The sequence below is a fragment of the Delphinus delphis genome, chromosome 7 (assembly GCF_949987515.2).
Source record: "Delphinus delphis chromosome 7, mDelDel1.2, whole genome shotgun sequence".
In the NCBI taxonomy this organism is placed as follows: domain Eukaryota; kingdom Metazoa; phylum Chordata; class Mammalia; order Artiodactyla; family Delphinidae; genus Delphinus; species Delphinus delphis.
In genome coordinates, this window is record NC_082689.1 from 36,533,036 (window position 1) to 36,547,726 (window position 14,691).

Here is a 14,691-nt window from a genome sequence, read left to right on the forward strand (position 1 = left end):
AATTTTCATAAAACAGTGGACCAACTGCAGAAAGATTTGTGTGGGGGAGGGGAGCGTGATGATAATTCATTATGTGAAAATGTTCATTCAAACAAATTGGATGCATGTTTTCTTCACAAAAATAATTTCATCGTAGAGCATAAAGAAATACAATCTAATTTTTAAAAAATCTAATTTTCACCTATATTTTCAGGATTCTGCTGGGGAGAGATAAGATAAAGAGGCATTCATCCTTGTAATTTTATTTTATTTTTTTCAACTTCATATTTATTGCACACTCACTATAGGCAACTGACAAGTCCTCAAAACACAAAGTGTAGCAACACACAACTTCACTTTCAAGGGCTTCAGATATACCTACTGTATTTTGTGGAAACATGTAGAAGAGAACAGTAACTTGGGTGAAAAAAAGAGGACACTAGACAGTTTGGGAGGGATATCAGCCTAAGCAAATGTTCCGAGGTGTAAAAATAACGGTCTTGCCTGAAAATCTCCTGTCTCACCTAGTCCTTAGTCACCACGCCCTCAACCATGTTTTTAACCTCTGCCTTTCCTATTTTTGCCACTTTAGACTTGCAGCTCTTTCAATTCCCTTGCCTCTAATTCCATCTTTCTACTCACTACAACTTAACATTTCTGGGAAGCATTTTACCAAAGCTATTTCATAAAGCATGAAAAGTCCAATTTGTCCAATAGTTTCTTTTTACTCAAAAGCAGCGGTCCCCAATGTTTTTGGCCCCAGGAACCGGTTTCGTGGAAGACAGTTTTTCAAGAGGGGAGATGGTTCAAGCAGTAATGTGAGCGATGGGGGGAATGGGGATGGTTCGGCGGTAATGCAAGCCATGGGAAGCAGCAAATGAAGCTTCCCTTGCTTGCTCGCTGCTCACCTGCTGTGCAGCCTCCTTCCTAACAGGCTGCTGACCAGTACTGGTCTTCAGCCTGGGGGTTGGGAGAACCCCTGCTCAAAAGGATTTATACTAAGGAAGCAGGAATGCTTTCCGAACCTTAAGTTACTTAAGTCTTATTTATAACTAGCATAAAAATTGAAAACTTAAATGCTTAATGATGGGGAACTATTGGAGATAAATTAAAATACATTCATTAGAAGAATTATTAAACCATTAAAATTTGTTTTTCAAGGAATATTTAATAACAAGGTAGATAACATATGCTTATCTAACATGTATTTTTATATCACTGAAGCTAAAATAAAATGTCCTTTTTATTGGGTAAGTTTGGCCTGCTGTATGTGTACACTGCAGTGCAATTTAAAAAATACTGTAATTATAATTTCAGAACTTCAGAATCTGAATAGGTGCCAGTGTTCTCTCCTTTTTTTATATGGGAAAAAAAATCCTTTGAAAATCTTTTGAAGCTTGGACAAAAATTCCATAGCTATATTCTTAGTATCACTCTGTAGAGTCTTCATGATTCAGATGATACAAGGGAAGAGCTTCAGTGCAACCTTTTAGAGAAGACATTCCAGCTCTCATGATCTCATCAACCAGGAGAATGTTGGTGGCGATCACAATGCAGGAATGAAGAAGCTGTTTCTTTATGCAATAGATATCCCATATGTCTACTTCTGTTGTTACCATTGGCTCACCTGTGTTCAAGTCCACACCCACAATTTGACCTGATTCTGAATGTTCTGCTTGAACTTTAACTAGAGTTTCCTGAAAGTCAAAACCAGAGTTCTGAGCAAGAACTTTGGGAATAATGAGCAATGCGTCAGCAAATGCTTGAACTCCAAGTTGGGCCCTGCCCTTTACACTGGGCTTGTATTTAATCAGGGCTTCTGCCATTGCCACTTCCACTGCACCAGCACCTGGAACTACACAGCAATCATCAATAACATTTTTAACCGTCCTCAAGCCATCTCTTACTGCATCTTTGATTTGAGTAAGAGTGTGCTTTTTTGGTCCTTTGATCAACAATGTGACCGAGCAAGGATTGTTACATTTCTCAGTAAAGGTGAACTTCTCTTCTCCCAATGTATATTCATAGACAAGTCCTGCATGTCCCAAACAATCAGGATTTAGGTCATCAAGAGAATTTAGGGCTACCCCACCACAAGCAAGAGTCAGCCTTTCCATATTTCTTCTTTTAGCTCTGCACAGAGCTACTATGCCTTCTTCTGCAAGAGCATCTAAGGAAAAGGTGTCAATTCCCTTTTGATTAATAACAACAAATCCTTTATCAGCATCACCACAGAATTTCTTTTTCAGGTCTATTATTTTTTTAACTCTGTCTTCAATGAATTTTCTTTCAGCTTTCACTAGTTTCTCTCTCTCCTCTGTACCCTTGTAAAAAAAAAAGCCAGAATTCACTTGTTTTTTCATATTCTAATGACACGTCGCATGTGAGGATGTAAGCATCTTCTGTTCTCTTTTTCGTATCAGGATGCCATGCCCCATGGTCCAAAACAAGACCTCTGATTAAGCTTCTGTCGTTTTTAGATTTAGGTTTCATCTCCATGATCTCAACCATGAAGAGGTCAATAGGTTCATCTTGTTTTTTAAGGGCTAAAATGGAGTCCACTACAGCCTCTGTTAAGACATCAGTAAGTTCAGCATGAACTTTAGTACATAGAGATGTTCTGGCCACGTCTATGGTGTTTCCCTGTCCATCCCTTTGCTTACTTTGACTCGTTCCAAAAACTGAAGTGCCTTTTCCTTTGCACCTTCAAATCCTTCTGTAATTATTCTGGGACAAAGACCTTCAGAAATGTAGTGATCTGCCTGCTTCAGGAGCTCTCCCATGATTAGGACATTGGAAGTGGTACCATCACCAGTTATGTCATTCTGAGCTGTTGCTAGTTTGGCTGTTAAGAAGGTTGTTGCATGTTGAATTTGCATTTCATGAAGCAGCACATTTCCATCTTTAGTGACCTTGATGTCTCCAGCACCAGAAACAAGCATCTTCATGGTGCCCTTAGGCCCCAAGTTGGTCCTCAGCACATCCTGCAGCCCCCGGGCCACGCTGATGTTGACCGCCAATACCGCCTAGGCTCAGGCCACCTCGGCCTTGGGGTTCAGGGTCTTCACGGCCGCCATAGCTGACCCAGCAGAAGAAAATGAGGGAACCGGAAAGCCCAGAGCCAGTTCGGCATGGCCTGCCATCCTTGTAATTTTACACTCTCTTTTTTTGTTTGTTTGTTTCAGTCTCCTACTTTCATGAGAGAGATTTCCTCTCACACAGAGACCTGACTCTAGGAACCCGGGGCTGGCATGGCAGAAGCCTATACTTCACTTCGTGGAATTGTGGGCTTTTTATTAGAGCAATGTTCTTAACTTGGGAACCATTACTTTAGGAGCTTCATTGTTCTCAGGTCAAGAGAACATGCTTAAAAATGCTTGAGGACTCAAAGAGATTTTGTTTATCTGGGTTAGAGCAAAACTGAACAAGTGTTATTTTATTAAAGGTAGCTGCCATGTGCGATTTAAACCATTATTGATGAACTTTTAAAATTCTGTTACGTGAAAATAGATTGTTTTATCTCACTAACTTTGGATCGGTCTTTTACCCCCACATAATTTTATATCATCATGCATTGGTCATTTGAAAATATTGGCTACTGAGTTATGCAGATCTTCCAAATGTTGACACATTTTATAATACAAGCTATTTTAAAAATACTATTTGTTAGTATCACCTCTGAGCTCAGAAAATTCTTCAGGTATTGGGAAGCTATTAGGCTCACAGCGGCCTATATAAATCTTCTAAAATTTTCATTTTTGCTTGAAAGCTCAAATTTTACCTTTGGTGACAAATACTTTCAGTTTTTATTCCTCGAAACAATAAGCTCCCTTTGTTCATTTGTGAGAAAATGTCTGGCAAATACCTAAACTATGGTCTGAATACTAGTTTGGTGGTCAGTCATTCCTTCAAGTAAAAATAAAAGTTTTAATAAAAAAGAAGCAATTAGTTCAGCTCACAGCTCAAACACTCATGCCTTTTCTCAGTGCAACTGTTGTACTGTACTTCAGCAGAAGTGCTGTATGTGTACTTCGTGTTTCACACACAGAATGTGACTCAGGTTTGAGATCTAAAAAAAATTAATTACTTTTATTGCTTCCTCAAGGACTTTAAGTGAAACTGTCATGTTTAAACGGCAAGTGCATAGCAGTGAAGAATAAAATGACTAATAAAGAATACAATGAATACAATGACAGCTTGGTGCCACTGCCTTGATTCATCCTAAGATGCCAATGGTTTTATCCATCATTACTTTTGTGTCAACAGTGCACCTGTTGACACAGAGAAAATAGTAAATAATCTCTGACTGTATTTACGAAAATAGGTTTACCTCTTGTATGTCCTATAAAGTCTTGGGGACCTCCAAGCATATACAGACCACAATTTGAGATCTTCTGCTCTAGAACACCAATGGGTAGATGCAAGTGTATATGTATATAGACATTGTATATATAGGTTTGTATATTTACCTTTGGGCAATGTTCAAAGCCTTCATCACATTGCTAGAGGATGTCATGTGACCTAGCTGTTTTTCAAATGAAGAAATACAGCTTAAAAAGATTGCCATTTGGCCAAAGTCACACAGATTTGTGTGTGTGACATGGTAGATTCAGGACACCATTTTATTTATTTTTGCCGCCGAAGTCCATATTCTCAACCTCTATGTTAACCATAGCATTAGGCATTTTGAGAAATGGTACAGGAATACAAGAATGGTAAAATGCAGTAGGTGGCCCCAAGAAGTTTACAATCCATAAAGGAAGATGAGGCAGATAAATAAATTTAAAACACAAATAGCATAAAAATGGTAGATAACATTAATCTAAAGTATTGGGAGCCTTCGGAAAAGGCAGTCCCATCAAATTTTCGAGACCAAGAAAGACTTGGTGATCTTGAAAGGAAGATGGCATTTGGGATGATCTGATGGATGGTAGGGTTTTACAGAGTAGAGGAGATTGTTATAGATAGAAGCAATGGCATAAACAAAGGCAGGAAGCCAGGAAATTGAGGGCTGTGTGTGGGAAACCATGAGTAATCTAGTTCAGCTGGAGTGTCTGGGAATCATATACAAATGAACTTAGTAAAATGTGTTGGAATCAGAGGGCCATATGCCAAACTAAAGAGTTATATAAGATTCATGTTTCCATGGAGCCATTGAGAGATTTTTGAATAGAGTTTGGTTATAACTGGGCTCTTGTTTTGGTACATTCTTGGGACACTATTACTCACTGAGCAGTAATTATTTAATACCAGAACACTTTAAATTGAAAGAGTTTATGAAGAATGATTTATTATTGTTGTTAAGAAAGAATGATCAAAAGAATAATTTCCTTTATCTGGTAAAAAAAAAACAAAAAAAGATGAATGAACTGTCTTTAGAGTGTAGGTTTCTATTGATGCTTGAAAAACATATTCACTTGCGTAGTCATTTCCTGCTTATCACTGGATCAATACAATGGAACAATTATTAGTATTTCTCAGAATGGTTTCTATTCTTATTGTTCGGTCCATACTAAAGATGTGACATGACAAATGTAAGAGGAGCATCAACTAAGGCTTCTCTTCAGTCTGCTCACTCCAATTTGAACTATTAAAACATGTTTAAATTATCTTGGAAAGAGTAAATGAAGCCTCAGTATAAACCATAACACAGAAGATAATGAGTTAATGAAAGCAGGAGTCCCACATTCCTGTTCTGAAGAAAGACCTTCTCTAACTACAGGACTTCCTGGGCTCCTACTGCCAAATGCCGGTTGCTCCATACCTGTATTCTGAGATTGTTTGCTTGCCTCTGAGGGCCTCACAGAGCCATTAGTTGCCCATCAAATGTCTTGTACTTCAGATGAGTGAGGCTTATGAATATGCAGCTCTCCCATAAACCCCAGTCTGTAAAGATTCACATAAATTTCATCTTTCATCTGGAAACCAGTATTCCACTGGCTGAGTACTGTTGCTACCACTACCGGTACTAGTACCACTGCTACATTGCTGGTGGCTAAGTATTGAGTACTAAGTACTAAGCTTGTGCTAAATGCTTTATATGCAATCATCTGAGATTGGTTTATTTCCTTGATTTTTTACACAAGAAAACTGAAGCTTAAGAGTTAAAAGTGTTTTCCCAAATGTACACAGCTAGTCAAGGGACAGTCTGTCTACAAAGATCCATGTCGTGGCCCTCGTCCCTCACCTAGCTAATGCCTACTTATCCACAAGCCTCCATTTAAATGCTATTGCCTCAGAAGACTTGTCTGACCCACTAGACTTAACTAAATTATCTTTCTATAAATTTATGTATCTCCCTTACTTAACTTTTTAAATACCACTTTCATATTATATCAATACTTACTTGTTTAATATCTGTCTTTACTGCCAAACTCAAAATTCCTTTAAGGGTACAGACAGTATCTTTCTAGCTCACTTCAGTATCCCTTTGATTGAAATGATGAATTGACTTACCCTAAATTATTTACAGTACTCGTGCTGTTGGAATGCTCCTGTCGAAAGGATGATGCTAGCTGGAAAGATATCACATTTCAGATACTATTACCATTAATGCCTCAAGAGCCTTTTATCTCATCTCTTAGACCAAGAAAGGTGGCATTACAGGGCAGGTAAGTTTCGGTGAGGCAGAAGAGGAAGTAACTGCTCAAGAGCACTGGAATTGGTTGGGCACCTGACCTGGGGACCCTAAGCAATGGGAATTCATAATGAAAGTCCTGGGCATCCGTGGTCAGAGACCCCAAAACAAAACTGGAAAAATAGAGATAAGATAGCAACACATGTGTTTTTTCAGCTGTATCTACCTTCCCCCAAAACTTTGGTCATCCTTCTCTCACAACAGTGGCTCTGGGTATGGTTCTTAGCATAAGTAAGGCTAAGCTTGGAATAACCAGTGGGCAGAGGAGAAATTTGAAGATGGTCTACTTGGAACACTTTTTCCTCAGTGGTTAGCAAGGTGTCTTTGATCAGTGTATATTTGTTGACACAGTGATTGAAACGTCCTGAGACCCACTGATTGGCAAAAGGTTTCCGTCTCCTTTCATGGATATTATTACTTAATTTGGTTTCTTTAGATTTAGTAAACTCCTGTGAGTTTATGTCTTTTAGAAATTAGTGTATGCAACTGAAGTCATAAAATAATACTCACTGTTAATGTGTAAAAGGCAAACTGATTAAACTCTTTTTTAAAAGTGCTGGTTGACACATGCAAAATTGATTTCATGACCTACTAATGGATTGCAAAACTCTTCCTTGTAAATTTATTTTTAAATACATACCACACCCATAAAGACATACATTTCTGCATATACTGGGTCAGTATGTACAAGGGTTACATGTCTTACCATCCCAGGCAGAATAGTTTGAAAGCTGCTGTTCTAAATCAATGCTGAATTCTCTTTCCCAGTCCTTGCTTGGAAACATCTTGTATACCCCGTGCTGCAAACCATCTCAGTCAGGTCCCCAAGCCCATTTGTAACCTGGAGGCAGATCTCCCTTTTGTGGAAATTGCAGGATTTCTGCACATATTGTTGATGGGGACGTCTGTCTCACTCAGAGGCATCCAGAAGATCAACAGATATTTCCTTTTCTGGAAAAATACTCCAGGGCGTGGAGAGGCAGGGGATGAGTTTTTTTAACTGACTTGGATGGCAATTCTTTCTTCCTCCCTTCCTTTTTTTGTTTTTTTTTTTGACAAATTTATTTATTATTTATTTATTTTTGGCTGCACTGTGTCTTTGTTGCTGCACACAGGCTTTCTCTAGTTGTGGTGAGCGAGGGCTGCTCTTTGGTGTGGTGCATGGGCTTCTCATTGCAGTGGCTTCTCTTGTTATGGAACACGGGCTCTAGGGTGCACAGGCTTTGGTAGTTGTGGCACATGGTCTCAGTAGTTGTGGCTTGTGGGCTCTAGAGCGCAGGCTTAGTAGTTGTGGTGCAAGGGCTTAGTTGCTCCGCAGCATGTGGGATCTTCCTGGACCAGGGATTGAACCCATGTCTCCTGCATTGGCAGGCAGATTCTTTTTTTTTTAAATAAATTTATTTATTTTATTTATTTATTTTTGGCTGCATTAGGTCTTTGTTGCTGTGCATGTTTCTCTAGCTGTGGCAAGTGGGGCCTACTCTTCAATGTGGTGCATGGGCTTCTCATTGCGGTGGCTTATCTTGTTGCGGAGCATGGGCTCTAGGGCTCATGGGCTTCAGTAGCTGTGGCACATGGGCTCAGTAGTTGTGGCTTGTGGGCTCTGGAGCACAGGTTCAGTAGTTGTGGCCCATGGGCTTTGTTGCTCTGTAGCATGTGGGATCTTCCCGGACAAGGGCTTGAACCTGTGTCCCCTGCATTGGCAGGTGGATTCTTAACCACTGTGCCACCAGGGAAGTTCATCCCCCATTCCTTTTTGAGCATGGCTCATAAATGTCATTGTCCTAGTATTTCTCAAGTACCATGGGGCAGAACTTAATACAATTCTATTTTATTAACCAGTTTCCCCTTTTCTTGTTAATTATACTTTAAAAATGACTATGTGCAAGGGTATCTTTCCCAGGTGGGCTGAAAGGGAAAAGAGGTTGTTTCATCATTTAGTTCAGGACTGTCAATATCTTCTAAGGTCAGTTACACCAGAGAAAAGGAAGATGCAAAAAATGGAGATTGTGCAAGTTGTTACAAAAACACAATTTAGGGAGTGCCAAAATTATAAGGTTAGTGGGGCTAGTTCACTGGGGAATTGATTAGTACAGCATCCCCCAAACTGCTTCTACCAGAATTTAAGACCTATTTATTTTTGTAGGGCCACATTTCAAACCCCAGACTGTGAACAAACATTTTTCTTAGGTTTTTTTTTTTTTTTTAAGCTCAGTCATCTGAATTTTAATGCTAACCTTTTTCCTTATGAACATGGTTGGCCTTTGGCTTGATTATTTTTCTGGTTCTAATATTTAATGGTATTTTAAGTCACAAGTTTTTTGCATGCTACGTCCAAAGCATAAAGAAATACAGTGAGGAATTTGAACATGAACGTGACATCAAGGATCATCCAAAGAAGATAAATATGTACCTATTTAAAAGAATTGTGGCTGGACATTATAGTTACCCAAGAAGTTTTTGCAAAACACAGAGAGACAGGTTCTCTCTTGGACCAATTAAATGTGAATTTCTGTAGGTGGAGCTCAGGCATTATTATTTCTTAAAAACTTCCCAGGTGATTCTAATATCTCACTGAAGTTGTGATCCACTGAGGTAGATTGAGAAGTACCATGAAAAAAAGAATAGAAAGGGCATAGAGTCTGGACATAGTCCCAAGATGGTGGAGTAGAAAGACCCTGAGCACACCTCCCCTCATGGGCACACCAAAATAATAAATATTTACAGAATAACTATCAAGGAAAAAGACTGGAACCTACCAGAAAAGATCTCATACAACTAAAGATGTAAAGAAGGAACCACAACGAGACAGGTAGGAGGAGTGGAATCGCGGTATAGTCAAGACCCATACTCCTAGGTGGGCAACCCACAGATGGGAGAATAATTACAATTGCAGAGGTTCTCCCCAAGGAATAAGAGATCGGAGTCTCACATTGGCTCCCCAGCCCAGGGCATCGTGTGCTGGGAAGACGAGCTCCCAGAAAGTTTGGCTTCGAAGGCCAGTGGGGCTTACTTTCAGGAGACCTAAAGGGCTGTGGGAAATAGAGACTCCACTCTTGACACACACAAAATCTCCCATGCTCAGGGACTTAGGGCAGAATCAATAATTTGAAAGAATCCTGGGTCAGACCTACCTGCTGATCTTGGAGAATCTCCTGGGAGACAACTGGAGCCCACTCTGGAGACAGACACTACGGCAACCATTTTGGGGAGCTTGTCTTATCACATGGACGCTGGTGCTGACAAGTGCCATTTTGGAATCCTCCCTCTAGCTATTAGCCTCAGGACCCAATCCCAATCCCGCCCACTAGCCTGTAGGCACCAGTATGGAAGCTTCAGGCCAAGCAACTAACTGGGCAGGGATACAGCTCCACCTACCTGCCTTAAGACCTCCTAAGGCAGGCCACAGCCACCCCTGAACATGGCCTTGCCCACCAGAAGGCTGAGGACCCAACCACACACACCAGTGTGAAAGCACTATATCCAGGCCCCTGCAGCCAGAGACGCCAGGACCCAGGTCTACCCACCAGTGGGAAGGCACAAGCCCCAGAATCTCCTGGGCCCTGGCCCTGCCCACAAGCTAGCCTGCACTAGCCTCAGGATGAGCCTCACCTATGAGCAGACAGATAGCAGCCCCAGGACAACCACAGCTCTGCAGCCAGCTGTGTCAGGAACAGGCCCTACTCACCAGTGGTCCAACACCATCTCTGGGAGCCCTGGTCCCTGCAGCCAGACCCCAGGTTCCAGCCTTGACCACCAGTGGGCTGGCACAAGCCTGGGGCCCCTCAGGGTTCCATAGCCAGCTGCCTCATGACCTGCCCCACCAACCAGAGGCTGGCAACCAACCAATACCAGGGGCCAGCCACACCTACCAGATCACCCACATAGCCTGCCACAACAGGAAGACCCACACAGCCCTCATAGGAGGAACCGTAGAACATATAGCTCTGGTGACCAGAGAGAAGTGTGCTGCTGGAATGCATATGATGTCTCCTACAAAGGACCATTTCTCCAAGGTCAGGAAACATAACCAACCTACCAGATAAACAGAAATAAAAACAGCAAGTCAAGCAAAATGAAGGGACAGAGAAACATGTTCCAAATGATGTTGCAAAGGAAGGAACCAGATAAAACCACAAAAGAAGAACTAAGTGAAAGTGGAGAAAGAGTTCAAGGTAATGATCTTAAAGATGATCAAAGAAATCAGGAGAAGAATAGATGAACAAAACAAGAAGTTAGAAGTTTTTAACAAAGAGTCAGAAAATATAAAGAACAACCAAAAAGAGATTAAGAATACAATGAGTGAAATGAAAAATACACTAGAAGAAATCAACAACAGACTAAATGATGCAGAGGAACAGAGCAACAAGCTGGAAGACAGAGTAGTGGAAATCACTGAAGCTGGACAGAAAAAAAGAACTTTAAAAACGAGGACAGTTTAAAAGACTTCTAGGACAACATTGAGCATACTGACATTTGTATTATAGGGTTCTGTGAAGGAGAAGAGAAAAAGAGTCAGAGAATATATTTGAAGACATAATAGCTGAAAACTTCTCTAACCTGGGAAAGCAAACAGACATCCATGTCCGGGAAGCACAGAGAGTCCCAAACAGGATCAATGAAAGAGGACCACAGCAAAACACGTTGTAATTAAAATGGCAAAAATTAAAGATAAAGAGAGAATATTAGAAGCAGCAAGGGAAAAGTAGTAAGTTATATACAAGGGAATGCCCATAAGGCTATCAGCTGACTTTTCAATGAAATTCTGCAGGCCAGAAAGGAGTGGCATGATATATTTTAAGTGATGAAAGGGAGGGACTTTCCTGGTGGTGCAGTGGTTAAGAATCCACCTGCCAATGCAGGGAACACGGGTTCGAGCTCTGGTCCAGGAAGATCCTACATGCTGTGAAGCAGCTAAGCCTGTGTGTCACAACTACTGAGCCTGTGCTCTAGAGCTTGTGAGCCACAACTACTGAGCCTGTGTGCCACAACTACTGAAGCCCGTGCACCTAGAGTCCGTGCTCCACAACAAGAGAAGCCATCACAACAAGAAGCCCGCACACCGCAATGAAGAGTAGCCACTGCTCACTGCAACTAGAGAAAGCCCACACACAGCAATAAAGACCCAATGCAGCCCCCCCGCCAAAAAAAAAGTGATGAAAGGGAAAAGCCTACAACCAAGAATACCTGGCAAGGCTGTCTTTCAGTTTTGATGGAGAGATCAAAACTTTTACAGACAAGAAAAAGCAAAGAGTTCAGCACCACCAAACCAGCTTTACAAGAAATGTTAAGGCAACTTCTTTTAGCAAACCGAAACAAAAAACAAAACAAGGCACGAGTAGAGACACTAAACATTAACACTAACCCTAAAACACTAGCAATGAACTATCAAAAGAGAAATTGAAGAAACAAGCCCATTTACAATTGCATCAAAAAGAAAAAGTACCTAAGCATAAATCTACCCAAGGGGGTAAAACTGTAAGACCTGATGAAAATAATTGAAGATGACAAAAAGAGATGGAAAGATATACTATGTTCATGGATTGGAAGAATTAATATTGTTAAAATAACCATACAACCCAATGCAATTTACAGATTCAGTGCAATCCCTACCAAAATGCCAAGGGCGTTTTCCACAGAACTAGAAAAAATAATTTTTAAGTTTGCATGGAAGCACAAAAGACCCTGAATAGCCAAGACAATCTTGGTAAAGAAGAATAGAGCTGACTGTAGACTGTATTACAATGCTATAATAATCAAAGCAGTATGGTACTGACATAAAAACAGACACATAGATCAATGGAAGAGAATAGAGAGCTCAGAAATAAACCCACACACTTATGGTCAATTAATGAGCAACAGAATAGGCAAGACTACACAGTGGAGAAAAGACAATCTCTTCAACAAGTGGTGCTAGGAAAACTGTACAGCTACTTGTAAAAGAATGAAATTAGAATATTTTCTCACACCATATACAAAAATAAACTCAAAATGGATTAAAAACCTAAATGTAAGTAAGACTGGAAACTATAAAACTCCTAGAGAGAACATAGGCAGAACACTGTTTGACATTAATTGCATCAATATTTTTTTAGATCTGTCTCCTAAGGCAAAGGAAACAAAAGCAAAAATAAACACATGGGATCTAATTGAAGTTAAAAGCTTTTGCACAGCAAAGGAAACCATTGACACAATGAAAAGACAGCCTAGTGAATGGGAAAAAATATTTGCAAAAAATATAACCAATAAGGGTTAATATCCAAAATATATATACAGCTCAATATCAAAATAACAAAAAATCCAATTTAAAAATGGGCAGAAGAACTGAAGATTTTCCCAAAGAAGACATACAGATGGGCAACAGGCACATGAAAAATGCTCAACATAGTTAATCACCAGAGAAATGCAAATCAAAACCATAATGAGATATAACCTTATACCCATCAGAATGGCTATCATCAAAAAGTCCACAAATAACAAATATTGGCTAGGATGTGGAGAAAAGGGAACCCTAATACACCGTTGGTGGGAATTTAAATTGGTGTGTGAAACGGTATGGAGGTTCCTCAAAGAACTAATGACAGAACTACCATATAATCCAGCAACTCCACTCCTGGGTATATATTCAAAGAAGACAATAACACCAATTTGAAAAGATACACGCACCCCACTGTTCATAGCAGCATTATTTACAGTAGCTGAGATATGGAAGCAACCTAAGTATTCATCAACAAATGAATGGATAAAGAAGATGTGATAACACACACACACACACACACACACACACACACAAACACACACAATAGAATAGTACTCAGCCATAAAAAAGAATGAAAATTTGCCATTTGCAATGACATAGACGGACCTCAATGTTATTATGTTTAGTGAAATAAGCCAGACAGAGTAAGACAAATACTGTATGCTATCACTTATATATGGAATCTAAAAAATATAACAAACTAGTGAGCATAGCATAAAAGAAACAGACTCACAGATATATAGAACAAATTAGTCTTTACCAGTAAGGAGAGGGAAGAGTGGAGGGGCAAGATAGGGGTAGAGGATTAAGAGATCCAAATTACTATGTATAAAATAAATAAGTTATAGGGATTTATTGTACAACACAGAGAATATAGTCAATATTTTATAATAACCATAAATGGAGTATAATCTATAAAACTTTTGAATCACTATGTTGTACATCTGAAACTAATATAATAATGTAAATCAACTATACCTCAATAAAAAAAGGGAAATAATGGAAAGATCATAGAGTCCAAGAATACAATAAGGACCTTCAAGATCTAGTTCTAGCCCTCACTAAGCTTAGTGATCCTGGGGATTTTACTTGAAATTAATTAACAGCAATTTTCTCACCTGTAAAATCTACATGTAAGTATACTTCATAGAGTATAATGAAGATTAAATTAAGCAGTAAGTCTGAAAATGCATTAAAAAATCTAATTGAGCTCTATATATACTATCATTGCAATATTATTTTTAAAAGATTCTGTGGTGTTCTGTAGTTGAGAGAAAAGGGTAAGCAAAGGACCAAGGAAAGGTAGACATAGCTGGTAAATGTGTATTGCTGTCTTACCATTTTCCGTGTTCTGTTTTGTGTTTTCTGACCCTGGATTCTCAGTTACATCACTAAGAATCTCCATGGATATGATATTTGGAGTCAAACAGTTTGAGTTTCATCTTAAAGCCAATGAGAACTCATATAAATGATTTCAAGATAGTTACATAGTCAGATCTATATGCTAGAAACATCATTCTGGAAGCATCATGTAGGTTGAAGGATGAAGATATGAGACATGACTGGAGGCAAAGACTAGTGAGGAAATTGCAGTAGTTATCCAGGCAAGTTTGTATTGACAAGTTATTAAGATGATGGAATTAACAGGATGAGGAGAGTCACTGGATGCTTTTGGCTGGGGTGACTATATTGATGGTTGTGTCATTTATCCAGGTAAGGAATAAGGACAATGAATATGTTTGGTTTGCTGGTGGTTGGGGATCAAGGGAATGAACAAATAAAATTAGTTTTGAATGAGATTGATTTGGAGATGCCA

The 14,691-nt window shown here is 39.6% G+C and overlaps 1 pseudogene; it reads right to left on the bottom strand.

Moving 5' to 3' along the window:
• Positions 1 to 1,409: 1,409 nt before the first annotated feature.
• Positions 1,410 to 3,056, bottom strand: LOC132427849 (T-complex protein 1 subunit zeta pseudogene; annotated as a pseudogene).
• Positions 3,057 to 14,691: the final 11,635 nt, after the last annotated feature.